At 24.5% G+C, this 13,094-nt stretch overlaps 1 protein-coding gene and 1 long non-coding RNA gene across 3 annotated transcripts in view; one reads left to right on the forward strand and one right to left on the reverse strand.

The window, feature by feature from the left end:
* The window catches only part of Shab (potassium voltage-gated channel shaker cognate b), a 506,172-nt gene that overhangs the window by 73,657 nt on the left and 419,421 nt on the right, over positions 1–13,094 (reverse strand). The window lies entirely within an intron of this gene.
* On the forward strand, positions 819–6,774 carry LOC142326131 (uncharacterized). Of its 2 annotated transcripts, none has more exons than XR_012756704.1 (3): positions 819–1,053; positions 3,586–3,720; positions 6,573–6,774. It is a non-coding gene; the product is annotated as an uncharacterized LOC142326131 (long non-coding RNA). The 2 variants fall into 2 exon arrangements; XR_012756705.1 differs by lacking the exon at positions 6,573–6,774 and adding an exon at positions 5,744–6,199.

The raw sequence follows: 13,094 nt of genomic DNA on the forward strand, positions 1-13,094 counted from the left end.
TCCATGTGTAAAGCTTAATTAAGTTTTGTGAGAAGAATCATAATTGGATAATTTTCATTCAGTTATTTACACATTGTAACACAAGATGTATATACAGCCTTCTAACATTAATATAAATAAATACATTTTAGTGTAAAAATTAACTGCATTGAAAATATTTATCTATCCCAAACATAATTAAAAATTTAATTTGCTATTAATATCTAGAAAACAACAGTTAACTAAATTTTTATTATTTAATTACACAAAAATTGATAATTTTTATTCGCTTATTGAAACAGTAGTAAATTAAAAAAAAGAAATATTTTTTTATTTTTATAAAATAAACAAAAACAATAAATTAATACATTTAGTTTGGGTTAAAAATGTTTTCTTATTTATAAATTATAATTAAGTTATTATATTAATCAAAACTTTTTCAAAAATAAAAAAAAACATTTTTTACCACCATTAAAAAAACTGAATGTATGGAGAAAACTTTTTATGTTACTTAACAACATTTCAACTTTAAACATAATTATGTTTTAATTTTAAAAAATATACATTTTATGGGTAATAATGAACCTACAATTATTTTGAGTGCTTGGATAAAATTTTATATTTCTTTGTAAGTAAAAAATGATATGTATTTAAAGATATTAATAAAAAAATATGATTTATGTACAAAAATAAGTTATAAAGAAATGAGATAACCTTTTCTTATTTTCATATTAAAAAAAAAAACTTTTGCAGATAATATACTGATAATAATATAATAAAAGGTTAAGCTTATAAGAAGACATCTGAGAAAGATGTATACACATTTTTAGTTTTTCTTACCTAAAGCTTCTATCTAAACATAAAAGTTTAATATAATTATCTCTAGAAAATACATTCCTTATTTTTAAATAAAAATCATGACAGAATATTTTCAACTGAAATTGTTACTACTTTAAAGCTACAATAATTAATATAAATTCAAATAACATGACAGTGCAATTCATCGAACTGTTTTACAGCAGTTCAGTTCAATGGGTTTATTAGCATTGAAAGTGGTCTACTTCTCTTCACACGGTGAGTCCTAAGTTAGCTGATTTTTATTTCTTTCAGGTTTTGCTTTTTGTAAGTTAATACTTTTTTATTTTTTAATATCTCATCTAATGATATTATGCCTTATCTTTTAGACTATTAATGAAAATTTTTTAAATTGTTCTATATATGATGTAAAAAAGTTTTAAGCATTTAAGATATAGATCTAGAAAGAAATGGAGTGAATCAAGCGACAAAAAAGGAAATTTGTAAGAATCAAATTGTTAAATGATCTCAAAGAAACAGATATTAAATAATGTGAGAAATCAATGAATGTAGGATGATGTTACTTCAGAGATGTAAGATGATGTTTTAGATAATGTGTTTCAGAGACTCATGCGTGGCTGCATATTCATGTTCATAAACCTAGTTTAAATTTTTTTGATAGAAAATACTCTTCTGTATAGTATAATACAAATTCTAAAACAAGAATTAATGATGTCCTAAAAATTTACATCAATAGGATGTTTTCATAAATCATTCATCTAGATTATTTGTACTTCTAACCTTCACAGGGCATTTTAATTTGTTAGTATTGGTTTAGGAATCTACTGAAACAAATGTATTACATAAATGGTTATTTTAAACAACTTTGAACTGAGTTTTCCTTAAATCATTTTACATCATCTTTACTATTATATGTAATTAATTACTGACTCATTCATTATATGTATTAGCACTGTCGTAACACTGCTGGTACAATGTTTTTTTTTTTTTTATTGAAAATCCAGCAACATATGAATAACTAAACAATCATGGTAAAATTTTAAATAAATAAGATAAATATGTATATAATTTATGAACTTACTGTATTTCTTAGATACCAAGTAATATTGCATATATTCGTAAATTTCATATAAGCAGTGCAAAAGATAGTAAAATCTACTCTATTATAAATTTAATACATACAATGCAATAATAAATTACAGGTGTTGAAAGCATAATATATTATTGTTTGTACTGTTGTATGAATTTAATGGTACAGTGTTGAAAAAAGTACTGTTAAATAAATAACAAAAAAAATGTAAAACATCTACATTTAAGTTAATAAAAACTTCTTAACAATTTTTGGTAGTCTTCTTATCTGGATGAAATTTGTATATAAATTTTCATAAAATTACACATACAAAATCATATTCCAGTTGCAGATATATCTTTTATTTTAAAAACATTTCAAAAAAAATGTTAAAAGTTGTATACCGGTTGATTAAAAGCACAGCATAAGACTGTATATGATACAAGACCTAACCACTAGCTGAGCTCTTTGCATAACCATTCGATATGAATTTTTTCTGTATTACTGCTAGGTGACTAATAATACACAAAAAAAACCAGGCCGTTGTATAAAAAAAAAATTGCATTTAAGTTGATGAAAGTTTTTACTAAAAATTCTAAACCTATGACAGGTTTAGTATACAGGTACAGACCTATAACATCTAGTCTAAACTAGATGTTATTGGAAGGAATCTTTCAAATAAGTAAAACTATTTTTCAATCAAAAACTGCTTTTTTTAAAACCTGAGTTGATGGACAAGCCCAAAAGCTTAGTAACTACCCAACCAAGCTGCAGTTATAAAGCAGCTTTTCCACTAGTTATCAATAGCTGCCAGTATGGCATTCCTTCTCTTAAAACCTCTTACTCCTTAATAACTAATTAAAATTTTCTTAACTATACTCATATTAAATCAATAGTTGACTATCCATAATTATTGATACATATGACTTATCCATATAATAAACACTTAAGCAGTATGTTTCTTTATCAACAAACACTCTCTTAATTGGACTGAGGAGTCTTAATAAGTTAGAATGTACAGTTAAATGACCAACATGTTAGTAGCAATCATGTACAAAAGATCTATATCGAAAATAATATTTTCCCTCTTTTATATATAAGAATCAGAAAAGTATTTAGTAACAATTTAGCAGCTTGTCATTGAGAATCAGTTTCAGGTTATTCATAAGCTTTATGAGTAAGTGGAAATTGGTAATAGAAAATGCTAGAGAATTCTGATGAAATAATTGAATGGGTACAGGATAAATTTGTTGCCAGATTTCTGATGGTTGATCATTTATTCAGCTTATAAACATATATACAGAAGTTTGTAAAACACCTCTTAGAGTAAGAAACTTTTTGTTCGAGACTATAATGGTGTTGAATTTAAAATTATGATGATCTTGAGAAAAAAAATTATTATCATTACAAAATTCCAACCTTAATAAGGCAGAAAAAGTCCAGATAGGCAAGAACAATATTAAGAGTATGTTATTTGTTTATAATTCAGAGAAATTAAATACAAAAAAATTTGCCCTATGTAATCAAACTGTTGAAGAGATTGCAATCATGTGGTGATTGCATGAAAGTATGTAAAAGCACACTTTAATTATTACATACAAAAATTGCTTGCTTTACTATGACAAAATCCTGACTTTCAGTAAACTGATATCATTTTGAGGTTTATGGTTAACAGACTTTATCCTTAAATGTCAAATATAGGTTTTATGGTTTCTTTCTAGTTCCAGAAATGAAGACAAACTGAAAAGAAAGTTTTAAAACAATAAAACTGAAGGAATAATGATTCTATCCACTCTTGCCAAAATGTACTTCCTGAGAATATTTCAGCTATGAGAAAGGGGTATCCTGGTCTAAAGGTAATAGTGAAACAGGACCTCTAGTGGGTTTTTACTTATTTTAATAATTTGTAGACCTTATAAATTAAATGTAATCTTATAATTTATAGTAACAGTAATTGATCTGGCTATTAAGTACTGTTATTATTTCAACTACATTTTGATTTTATATTTAATTATTCACTGCAATCTCTTTTATTTGTGAATGGAGTTAACACAAATCACTTATTCCACTTTCATTTATTATGGAGCAGATGTAGCTCCAGAAGAAGAAGTAAGAAAAGTGTTTGTTTTCTAATTATTTCAGGTTAAACAAAGACCCAAAAAAGTAAAATTGTTTATTTATTTTTAATTTGATTTAAAGCTGTGAAAAAAAATATTTTTTCAAATTGCTAACAGGGTAGAAATACATACTAAGACAAAATTGGTTACCTTTTAGTCTGTGGAAAGATATTTATTTGAAAAATATATGAATTATTTAGACTCAATATGAGTATACACATACAGGTGTATGTACAATATCTATTTTGGAAGTGGCTCTGAAATGAAAGCGATGTTTTTTATATTTTAATATAATCATCTGCTTGAAAATTCACTCTATCATCACACATGCTGTCAGGAATAAATTGAAATGTTCCTATTTCAAATATGAATTATGAACATAGAGAAATTACTAAATTAATTGACAGAAAAAAATGGTTTGGAATAAAAGGATGAGATCCACTGATTTAATAAAAATGTTTTTATACTGTATTACATTAGCATTGACATAATTTCAATACTTGTTTGATATTATATTTATCTACAAAAATTCAATGATGTTTAGACAATAAAATATAACAATAAAAATACTCGTCAAATTATTATGTCATAAGCACAGAATCAGAAATATTTGATGATATTTATGTCTTTCCAGAAATGCTTATGGTACTTGTAACAGCTGCCTGCTGTCAGGATGCAATTTGTTTGTGATTTTTTTTTAAATACAATTTTATAATAAAAAATGAATGTCAACGTGTAATTAAGCATAAAATTTTATAAAATAAAAATAATTTACTGTAAACTATATATACATAAACATGAATACCTTTACTATTAAATAAATATATAGATACTTTTCACATTCAGTTTTGTAATTATTTTAATAAGAAGAGACTTTACTGCATTTAAAAAAATCTAATTATACAGACATCCTACTGAAAACATTATGAACATAATTATACAAGAGAAACAATCAGTAATTCTTGTATTTATTTGGATAAACAGAATGTAAATAAAACCCAATTAATTGCAAGAAATAAGTGCTTAAATTAAAATTTGGTGACTTCCTTAACGCAAGGCGAGCATGCTGTATACTACTCTACAGAGCTTGCTAATAATGTAATCTATGCTGCAGAAAGTAATGTTTTTTGTTAATTAGTGTAATAGTGTATCACATACATTAGACAAAATTCCATATTATAGTTTATTAATAACTACATAATTAGATCGCAGATGAATAACGCAATTTAATTAAAATATAAATAATAAAAATATATATTTAACTTGTGATAATTTAAAAAATAATCATGCAGTCACCAATATCTTTAATTAACTGAATCTTTCATCAAATGGGCATTAATAAATGTTTGATTTGGTAAATCAGAGCAAAGTAAAATTTGAAAACAGTAACATAATTTCAAATATAACATACAACAAAATATTATTATTTATGTTCTACATGATTCATTTTTGTAAGTTAAATTGCTGCATATAAATTTCTTAGTAATAAAACTGTTCTATAACAATATCATTGATGTGTGTTGTCAAAAGCTATAATTTGGTCCTGTGAACTATGTTCCATTACTTTTATTCCTGTCTTTCTTGGATCACTTGTGCACAGATCATTAACTGTCATTTTACGTAGCAAGTAAAATTAAAAAAAATATTCTGAATATTATAAAAATTGAATGTTTATATAGTAATTCTTTTCTTCCAGTAACATGTAAAATCTATTCATAATGACTTTCTTCTGAAATTAATTTTTTTCTTTCCTTTGTCATAGACTTAGAGGGGTGCATTTTCATTGTATCACGTTTTTTTCATTTCTATCAGCAGTCATAGGAATAGTTAATGCCAAATTACTTTGAGTAAATGAAGATGGTTGCAAGATGACTGAAGCGTCTAAGTTCTGAAAATGTTTATTTTATTAAATTTAGTTAAGTTTGTCATTTTTAAAAAGTTTAAGCAATATTATATTTTTTTATTTTCTAAGTAGACTTATTTAATCAGAATACATTCATCATAAGAAAAATATAAATATCCCTCATTGTACATAATTTATTTTTGCTTAATGAATTAATTCACCACATAAACTTGAAACATGGGTATAGGAATGTAAAAATTGAAATTTCATAGTGAACAAAAAATGCCATGCCAGACTGGGATTTGAACCTGGGATCTCCAAATGAAAGGTCGAGATGCCATCACAGAGCTAGACATCATTAAATCATATATTTAAACTTTTGTTTTTCTGTTTCATAATTCCTTCTATCACCAGATTAAGAAATATTATTAATCTTACAGGCTATGTTCTTTGCTTTACAAGTTTCAGATCATGTTTGTCCAATTTGCTTTATAATATAATTATGTTGGACTAGTTCTTCATCTCATTTACTCTATTTATTCAGAAAAAGTTTCCAGAAAAGTCATAAAATTAAATTCTCTTGATTAAAACCATTTAATTTTTCATTTTTAATAAAATTTGTTTTCTCGTTTTATGAAAACATCAGGTCAATTCCAAAATTCTTTAGAAGAGCTTTGCAACATCTCTTTATATAGTTTTCAGTCACTGTTTCTTTTTAGAGTTAATTATGATTGTCATATGATTTCAGGATAACGTAACGATCATGATTTCATTCTTTCAAAGGTTTTTGAAGTTCAAGTTCTAAAATTATTCAGGAAGTTGTGTAGACTACCTTAGTGACTAAAACATCAGAGATAAATCAGACTGATTTAAAAGTCTGAGTGCATAGACCTCAAATCTAACTAAAACTACAATGTGGAAAGAACCTTGTATTCTTACAATCTCAAACGAAGTGGACATTAAATTTAAATAATAGAAAAAAAATAAAAGTTTGATAATGAAATAAAATAAGCATTTGTAGAACAATTACAAAGGACAGTTTTTTTTATCTAGGATTCCATGATCACTTCTCTTGATTTTATCACCATTGTAGATATTCTAGAATCAATTTTTCTTTTCTTTGTTTTTCATTTGATGCAGTGGGTTTAAAGCAATCTTTCATCACCAAGTTCCTGTGTTGCAATTTCAAAGTTTCTTCCACAATTAATCGCGCTTAAAACTAAAATTAACTGCAGCATACGGGCCTTTTTTAAAAACTATAATGACTAAAAGCTCTATGAAACAGAAAAATAATTCTCATTTATAAACCATGGAAGGGACTGAACAAAACATTACAGTTTCTAACAACGGACTGTTTTAATCTATAGTTGCAGTATTTTTAAACTGGTTCTTTGCCTTAATTGTTCTGGTAACATAATTTTAAAAACCTGCAAAATGAACTTCAATTTTTGTAATTTCATTATTTTCCCCTAAACAGCTTTAATATATAACTTCTCGGTTTTTTAAATTTGAATTGGAAATGTAGTTATAATTTTTATTATTTCCTTATTTCACTAATTTTCAAATTTTACCACAGTAAAATAATAAGTCTCTAACTGTCTAAAACTAATTAAAGAAAGTACAACCTAGTAACTTCAAATCGACTGAAGAAACTTAATCTCTAATAAATAAAAAAAAATTATTTTATTATAATGAAGCTATTTTATTTAGATGAACACTGAAAGCATTCAGATTTGAATCCAAGATTTTCATGATTGTATCTCATTGTCAGTAACTTAAAATGTTGTACCATAATGAGAAAAAAAAATTATTGGTGGATATTGCATTTTATATATACCATTGCATGCAAAATACATATATAAACTTTACTGAAAAATATAACTAAAAAACTTACACAAATTATTTTTTATCTTCTTGTTTTGAGTGATTTGTTTGTAATTATATAAAACTTACTAAATTATAAAAAAATTATTAAATATATAAAAGATTTATTTTATAAAAACATTATAATACAAAAATAAACAATATTACAAGTGAATTTTATTTTAAAATACATTAATAGATATTTTATAAACATGAATTAATTAAATAAATTAAATGCCGCATATAAGGTAAAAAATTAAATACCCAAGCATTGCAGCATGCATCAATGTTTTCATTACTTTTATTTTACCTTATATTGAATGAGTATCATGTTGTGTATGTTTAAATTCCGATTAGGTACTGTACTTTGTTAATTTGTGTTTCAAAAGTTAATCAACAAGAAGTTCATCATTTTCCAGCGCTGCTTGCAAACATACACGTATTTATCAATATTATTAAATTATTAATTAAACTTTAGGTTTATCATTTTTTTTGTTTAAATGATAAATATCTGATTTTTCCATTTCCTACCTTTCTTGATTAACTTTATTCAACATTTTAAACATTTTTTTCATAGCTTTAGTTATAAATCTATTATTTTTTTAATTCTTCTAAATTACATAATATTATTAATGAATTTAAATAATTTTGTAGTTTTTACATGTATATATAGATTCATTGTATATAATTAATTAACCAACAAAAATATGCAAATTGCATCCTAACAATTTTCTATTACAAACAAAAAAAAAAAAAATTAGTAAATATAATGAATTTTGTAAAAGAAATATAAGCATCACTTTCAGTAAAATATTCCTAGAAAATTATTAAAAATATTTGCATGAGATATTTAAAAAAAAATATTTATACTGTTCAGCAAGTTGAGAATTAAAATCAAATTCAAAATACTGTATTTAATGTTTTGCGAAAATAGAACATAAATTTTAATTATTTACATATGAAATCTTTAAATTCTCCCAATAGTTCATTCATCATAATTTACATGAATTATAAATATTAATGTTTATGGAACTGATTAATAATTCATTTATATGCTTCTTTAAAATTATGATTTATTGGTGATAATACTAACACTGTGACAATATTATTTGACTACAGAAGTTATTGCAGTAAATTTTGCATGGATGAGGATGGATGGGCCAAAGATGGTTTGTTTTTGGAAAATTCAAATGAGCTGAAGATTAATTACTGCATTTGTATATCATATATAAGTCTTTATCTATTATTTTGCAATGACTAGCAGAAATCTTGAGTTTAATCAATTTTCAATTAACACACTTATAAAATACTTTAAAAAAATATTGTTGACATCATCATCATCGTCAGCTTACAAAAGGTATACCTCTTAAATTTAAATGACTACCATTTTTTTTTTACAGCCAATCCAGTTACATACTGACACATAAAAATATGATGAAAATTACTTAATTTGCAAAAATAAACATGCTGAGGATACTTAATCACTCATGTATTTTATTAGATTAATTGGCTTATTTTATAGATTGTCTAATTAACAAAGTAAATTTTACAAGATAAGACATGTAGCATATTATACACTTGAATGCATATAAAATCTGTATGTGATAGATATACAAAAACATATTATGTACAGACTGAGGCCAAACCAGTTGGAAGGAATCCAATTTGTCAGAACTATAGTGGGGAGTGTATTTACATCAATATTATTTTACTATAACTGTCACTGTAATGGTGGCTATTAATCAGTTGAAATTCATTATGGTATGTCATTAATCAAAAGTTAACTAATTTTCAAAATGCAAATAATATTATAAAATTTTATAGTTTTCACAATACTGTCAGTACTTCTGTACCTCATCTATACAGTTTGTACATCCCACCTGCTCAATTCGTACCACATCTCTCAAAGCTTGGATTTAAACAATATATACAGAGTGTTACATTAAGAAATGGAAAGAATTTCAGGACATATTTTACAAGTGAAAACAAAGAAAAACGTTTGCTTTAAACATGGCTCCAAGAACTCGTTTTCAAATTATATAATGTGAAAAATTTCACCATGATTTCTGCTCCAATGTTAATGAAGCCACACAGAAATTCTTGAAATTTAAATTAAAGAATGAATTTGATAGTTTTTGTTTTGAAAAACTGAATACAACAGGTGCTAGAACTGTATCTCTAATAATTCTTGAGAAAATTATTGTAAAACAAAAACTTTTGGTGGTGAAAACATAATATTTTGGCTTTATGTAAATAACTTGGTTAAACTGGCCATAAACAATTAACATTTGTAGAAAATTTATTTTAAAGAAAATTCATGCAAGTATTAGTAAATAATACGAAGAGCTTAAAAAATTTGACTTAATTAAAAACAAAACTGACTGAAATGCCAGAAAAATACTGTAATATAATTTTAAACTGAAACAAAAATGATTTCATTTTTGGGGAATATTTAGAACAAAATTAATTATTAAAAATAAATAAATGAAAATGCATTAAAAATTTACTTTTATTACAATTATTGTTCAAGATGTCTTCCTTCATTGTTTACACAATATTCTGCTCAATTTAAAATTCCTTGGGTGGTATTAAATATATATATTTTATTTTATTAGATTATTCTAAGTAGAAAAAAGGTAAAATTCTATAACGTATCTGATCATCTGATTAAGAATAAACATACAATAGCCGATATTAGGACAAATTTAAAAATATTGGAAATAAAAAAAAATATCATATGAATACAAATAATAAGGGGTTGGACATTTTAGAAAGTAGTATATATTTTTAAATATAAATATAAGTATAAACATAAAAATAAATTTAATATGATCAACCTTCAGACAGAATATGAGCATGACAGTATTATGAAAGCTGCCGTAGATGGCACCACCATCTATTTTGATAGTGATATGTACTCGTAATTTAATTATTTCAATCAGTATAGTACAGTAAGTTCAGTTAAATAGACAACATGCATATTTGCTTTACTTAAAACTATTTTTTAATTTGAATTTTTAATTTAATTTTTAATAACCGATTCTTAATTTTAATTTGATTTTATGCTTTGACATCATATTTTTACAAATGAAAAAAACTTCTACAATTTAATTTTAATCTAATTTTCATGTTGATTATAATTTTAATTATTTTTTCATATTGTAAATTTTGTTTTTAATTTACCTGAGTAAAGTTAAATATTTAAAAAGATTAAAGGTTTTAAATTTTAAATAAAATAAATAAATGAATGATATGTTATTATATTTTGTGAAGTTTGTGATGAAATTTGAGATGAATATATGAATACGTAATGAAGCTGATGATGTGAGTAAATCGCAAAAGCGCTCTTGCAGATGTAGTGGAATAAGGTAAGTCATCTTACTATTCTGGACTTAGATTGTTAGGTTGATCTAATAAAATAAAATAATAAAATAAATATATTTGCATATAGTAAAGAGGAGTATGGTTCTTAAAAGAATTGATTTAAAAAAAAATAATATTTATAAATTTCTTATATATTTATATTTATAATGACCATGATAACTATGTGCAAAAGTAATTTTGCTTCATAAGTGTCAAATTCAAACTAGTTATACGTTATTGGTCACAGTGAGTGACCATTTTATTAGATACACATTGTTTTTTACTGCATACTTTTACTTTTTACTTTTGTAATAAATTTTTAGCTTAAAGAAATCATGATGAAATATGGTAGAAAAAATTGTATTAGGTTTTTCATTCATTTGAATTGAGGTAGCTGAAAAAAATACTTATAATTCAAGAGGTCTTTCTACAGAAAAGACTCTTATCATCCAAGATTGCTATAAAAATAAATCATTTTTTAACAAATTTGGAAGTTCATCTTGCAAATGTATTAACTACTTGGAATTTGATGCCAAGTAACTTCAAGATCCTTAAAAGCTAACAGTAAGGAGGGAGACTGTTGGACATATATTCACTACTGACTTGTTTACTGACTTACCAGTAGGTAATATTTAAAATACAGCTTTGGAGTTTACATGCACTACTTACACTTTAATTTATGGAAGGTAATGCAGATTAAGAATTACATAAATTTAATTCTGTTAAATTTGTCAATACCTTTTATTAATCTAACTGTTCTTATAAAATAAATGAATTGTTATTTTAAGGTAAACTTGGAAAGGGAAGCCATGCAAGTCTAATAGTCTAATATGATAAAACAACATAAGCAAAAGCTTTGATTTATTATGTAAAATTTTAGTCAGTAAAATTTATAGATTGTAAGATTAATGGTAATTAATTAACAATAATTAATGCATGAAATGTAATGTATATTTCACACTATTTATTTCCTCATTGTGTTTTATTAAGCAAAATTAGGAATTTCTGCTTAACAAATAAAACTCATGCAGAAAATAAGCTATCATGTTAGATAATAATACTGCAAAATAAGCATCATTAGTCATTAATGAAGTTTTTAGGTGCAATGATTAGTCATTATCTTTTGGAATTATAATATAGATTACATTTATAAAAAAAAATCATATAAATCTTTGCTTTAAGGTAAGGATTGATAAATTTTCATTTACAATACATAATACTATTTTGGGATCGCCATTTAAACAAAATTTAGGAAGACGTTTTTAGGGTATTAAGAAAATCTTGAAATATATTTAAAAAAATCTAGAATAATTAATGATAATTCCTTAATTGCCATGGAGTAATAATTAATTATAGGCTGGCGTATTTTAAAATAAATTAAATTAATACTCACGATTATGACAAAAAAATTAATCAAATAGGTTGGTGCAGTTTCAAAAAGATTATTCTAATTTTATTCATTCATGGAGAATTTTTATATTGAAAATTTTTAAGCATCTTCTGGAAGGTTTTGGGTTCAAATCCTGATCAAGTTAGGCATGTTTTACACACTATGAATTAAATAAAACATTACTGAATACATATGTTCTGACTCCCTTTGGAAAATTATTAAATAAAAATTAATAAATATTAATAAAAGTTAACTAGATTCCAATTTCAAAGGCTATTACTGTAAACTTAAATCTGAGAAAAAAATTCTTTTTAAGCTAATAATCCAGTACCTTATTTTGTGGAGTTATTGGTGCCATTGTTATTTTATGACACAATTTATTAAAACAAGTTCCATTAATAGCATTACTGCTGACTCCACTGTAGAAGGAGGTACTGAAAAATTAGCTACAAATATAATTTCTATGTTATTTTGAAAATAACTTGTTCATCATTTTTAATGTTTTTGAAAAGATAGAAAATCACATTTTAAAAAATTCACTTCAAAATGCATTTTAGCATAAAAATTTCTGGGAGTATCTAAGGCTAACTCATGTAAGAAAAAAATTTTAATTTATTTTGGTAAAATAATACTAACTTTCTAATTAAGTGGAAT

The sequence above is a fragment of the Lycorma delicatula genome, chromosome 6, assembly GCF_047948215.1.
Source record: "Lycorma delicatula isolate Av1 chromosome 6, ASM4794821v1, whole genome shotgun sequence".
NCBI classification, from domain to species: domain Eukaryota; kingdom Metazoa; phylum Arthropoda; class Insecta; order Hemiptera; family Fulgoridae; genus Lycorma; species Lycorma delicatula.